Genomic DNA, 4,654 nt, shown 5'->3' with positions numbered 1-4,654 from the left:
CAAATACTACCTACAAATCAATTTGTTGTGGATTCTACGTTTGTGTAGGTTGAAAATTTCAACATATCACTACCAGAAATTATAGTCATACGATCAATTAACTAAACAACTAGCCTGAGTTTGATCTTAGCCAAAAGCTAGTCATACGATTACATGATCCGTATATCTAAAAAGTCAACAAAAAAGCAAGCGCTTGCATAGAGTTTATTTTATTTTATTTATTTATTTTTAAGAAATGTCAACTTACAATATCCTTTTCTGAACTGTGTAAGAAAGACATAAAGAACTTATTATTCAATTCTTTTTTTTTTTTTCGGTTGAAAAGAAACATTCATTAATTAAGTAGACAAGGTTACAGCATTCCAAACGGAAGGTAAAAGTGACCCAAAGTAAATTGAGGGAATCAAATACATAATGCCCAGCCCGATAAGCAAACTTAATTTCCAAATGCACGCCGCCGCCACTACCATTGTTGTTGGTATCACGAACGTCTTGTTAGTAGCCACCAAAGCGGCAATACTAGAGAAAGCAACCGAGTGGTCAATTCGACGAAGACATCGTAATAGAAAACTTACAAACCCGCAACTAAAAGTACACCACAATCAAAATTCGCCAGTGGAGATGCCAAACCAAGATTTAGTCGCTAGATCCGAACCACCATGACAAATCCTTGCAAATATATATACAAGATTTTTATCACAAATGGTCCTTGAAATTGACTCTCACCATCAAGGTGGTCTCTGAAATTGAAAATCAATCAATGTAGTCCCTGAAAATAGGTGTCTGAAATCAATGTGGTCATTCTGTCACAATTATATTAAAAATTCCGTTAAATGCTGATGTGGCATATAAATAGATCCCACATGATTTACGGGTTTTAATCATAAATTGTCCCACACCATCAAGATGGTCACTAAAATTAAAAATCGATTAATGTAGTCCTTGAAAATAGGTGTCGCAAATGCATATGATCATTTCACCACAATTCTGTAAAAAAAATTTGTTATGTGCTAAAGTGGGTTTAATAATTAATTAAAAAAAAAGTTGTTTAAATACCTTTTTGCATAATGGAATTTTTTTTCTCATAGTAAGGCCTGCTCCGAAGAGAGATATCTTCCATAAATTCTCAAAGGCACAAGGCTTAACCAAGGCCTAAGAGGGGGTTTTGGAAATAGTTTTCAACTAACAATAGGCACACCTCGGTTATAACCTCATTATCTTAAGGCAGAGCTCACCGTTCTTTGAGTCACCAAACCACTAGGAAAGTGTCGAACAAGCTCTCCAAGATAAGGTTGTGATGATGTTGATCGCCTAAATGTTAACGGCGATGTCCCAGAAATCATTGCCAATCGGCCAAGTCATCACCAAAGGTGATCTTGATCCATGTTTAATTCGGTGAAGTGTGTTGAAGTGTATAAATGTGGGTGTATTGAGATTTTTTTTAGAGAATAGATAGCAAATGAGGTAGATGAATGTGGACTGGGATCGGAGGTGATTGTAATACTCGGTTTTTGGGTCGACAACTTTTTATTAACAATTAAATTATTAAACCTATTTGTAATTTTTTTAAATTTAATTAGACTTGTGTAACCCATTTATATGTCACATTAGCACATAACATAATTTTTGACAGAATTGTGACAGATGACTACATTGATTTAGGACACTTACTTGCAGGACTATATTGATAGATTTTCAATTTCAGGGACCATTTTGATGTTGTGAGTCAATTTCAGAGACCATTTTGATGTCGTGGGTCAATTTCAAGGACCATTTGTGAGAAAAAAGGACTTATGGGACCCATTTATGTGTCATATCAGCACTTAACAAAATTTTTAACAAAACTGTGACGGAATGACCACATTGATTAGTGACATCTATTTTCAGGGACTACATTGATTGATTTTCAATTTTAGGGACCATCTTGATGGTGAAGGTCAATTTCAGGGGCCATTTGTGATAAAAACCTTATATACAAATATAGTGGCACATGGATAGAAGGTGAGGCTAAAAGGGTATGTAAACTACCCTTACTTCGGCCAAAATCGCAGAACACTTAGCCTTGAGGGGATTCCGGCATGCTGGTTGGGGGAAAGGAAGTGAGCAAGGGAGATGCATTTGACATCCATTTTCGATTCGACACACACATATCGGAGCCCATGATGGGGTGCAGGTGGATTATGAGGAGGTGAGGTACAAAGGAAAGGTGGGGGGATATGAAGTTCTAGGTTTGCAAAGGGACGGCTTGAAAAGATGGAGGTTGGAGAAAGAGCAATGATCACCAAAGAAAAGGCATGAAGCTTGGAACTAAGACAAGCTCATGGAAATGAGGAGACCAAGCTAAAAAATTCGAAACAAACTTGAAAGGAAAACTAAAATATGAGCAAAAGGGAAAGAGATGAGAGAAGAAAGAGAAGAGAGAGAGGGAGAGGGGTTGCCACTGGCACCCAAGGCAAAGGCTAGGGTCAGCGGCTAGGGTTTTAACTCAGTTTGTGTTCAGAGAGTTGTTGTGCATCAAGGTCTTTTTCGAATCACATATTATTCAAACCTAAAATAGTTTATAATTTATACCCACAATAATAAACCCTAACACAAACCACAAACCCTAAACTTTTTAGTAGATAAATGTATAGGAAACCAAGCTGCTCTAAGCCCCTCTAATCTCGTATAATCGCACAGATGCCAATATACTATAAAATATCATCGCATTTTTATGTAATTAAGAGCATACCCAACGGGAAACTTTCCACCATGAGGCTGCCTCTTTTTATCTTCTATGCATGTATTACCGTTGGCATCCAACGGTATAGTGTATCCTTCCCTAAATCAATGGCTCCAACTGAAATACAAGGGTTTCAATTTATATAAAATGGCTTAATTCTTTTTACTATCGTGGTTGTTATCATTTGCTTTGCAACAAGACGTTTCACGAAATTAGTACTTGTGTCAAAGGCCCAAAGGCTACCTCAAAGTACATGATTTTGTCATCATCTCCCAAAAGCACAAAGTTCTGACTGATAATTAGAAGGTACCAAACGCAAATACAATAATAAATTGATCAATCTGTTAGTGTTTGTTTAATGAATTGGATTGTATTTTGATGGTTTCGATTTAGTTTTGAGCAAATAAAATCAGAGAACCAAAGGAAGAAGAAGGCTTAATGCATAGCTCATCTTTCATTCATTCAGTATGTGTGTGAATACATATCCAAAAACAAGGTGACAGAGCATCACATGCTCACATAAACCAAAGACTCAACACACACGTGCACATCACATGCACAACTTACTCTACATAGCTACTATAACAGCCGATGTCATAATCCTAGTTGTATATTGCAACTAGAATTAAAACACTTAAGAACAAAAAAAAATAAAAAAAATAAAAAAAAATTCACTTGAAGAACATAAGTTGCAAAATATGATTTGTTATGATCTGCAACAAGCTTACATCTCAACACTCCCTTCTAAGCTTGTTGTTGATTTCACTCCCAATAAACCTCTTAGACAATAAAATTGATCCTTTGGCAAAGCCTTGGTGAAAATATTAGGCAATTGCTCCTTAGATTTGCAATACATGGATTTAATGATGTTCTCTTGTAAGGCATTTCTGATGTAGTGAGATATGCGATTGATATGCTTTGATATCTAGTGAAAAACTAGATTTCTTATCTTAGCAATTGCAGAGATGTTATCACAATAGAGTGTAGTTGCATAAGTTTGAATTTCTCCAAAGTCTTCCAACACAAATCTAAGCCAAATTGCTTGAGTTGTTGCCTTTGAAGCACTGACATACTCATATTCAACAGTTAGAATGCAACACTATGTTGCTTCACAGATGCTCATGAGAAAATGCTACTGCCAAATGAAAAGACATACTTCAAAGGCTTTTCTTATCATTTTCATCACCACTTCAATCACTATCATAATAAACAAATGCAGACTTTCCTTTCACACATTCAATTTCAAAGTCAATAGTTCCTTGGATAAACCTGAGTACTCTTTTGCAGTTCCAAGAAGTTTCTTAGTTGGATTATTTAGGAATCTAGATAGTAAACTGGCAGCAAACGTAGTGTCAGGTCTTGGCTATTAGATGAAATAGACCACCTATCATTTGTCTATACACACCTTCATCTGCAGATTCATTGCCATTATTATTCTAATATTCATTATTCGTTGCAAGAGAAATGTTTACAAGCTTACAATCTTTCAAGTCAAACTCTTCTAATAAAGCCAAGGAATATTTCTTCGGATTTATGAAATTTCTTTTCTTAGACTGCATAATTCTCATTCTCAGAAAGTGATACAATAGTCCAAGGTTTGTCATTTCATATTTTTTTTCATCATGTCAGCCTTGAATTCATATACTTCCAGTGTACACAATATCATCTACATAAATAGAAACAATGTATTATTCTCCTTCTCTTTGATCTTGATGTACATTGTGGCCTTACTGAGACTCCCTTGAAAACCACATTAAAGCAGATAGAAGTTGATTTTCTCATACCAAGCTCTTGGAGCTTGTTCATAAAGAGCTTTTTTGAGCTTATATACTTTGTTTACATAACATGAAACAATGTACCCCTCAAGTTGATCCACATACACTTCCTCATTTAACACTCCATTCAAGAAAGCTAACTTGAAATCAAGCTGAT

At 35.5% G+C, this 4,654-nt stretch overlaps 1 pseudogene; it reads right to left on the bottom strand.

Moving 5' to 3' along the window:
• Positions 1-1,105: 1,105 nt before the first annotated feature.
• Positions 1,106-1,239, bottom strand: LOC137743945 (U4 spliceosomal RNA; annotated as a pseudogene).
• Positions 1,240-4,654: the final 3,415 nt, after the last annotated feature.

Source organism: Pyrus communis, chromosome 8 (genome assembly GCF_963583255.1).
Source record: "Pyrus communis chromosome 8, drPyrComm1.1, whole genome shotgun sequence".
Taxonomy (NCBI): Eukaryota; Viridiplantae; Streptophyta; class Magnoliopsida; order Rosales; family Rosaceae; genus Pyrus; species Pyrus communis.
This window is presented reverse-complemented; position numbering and strand designations above follow the sequence as displayed.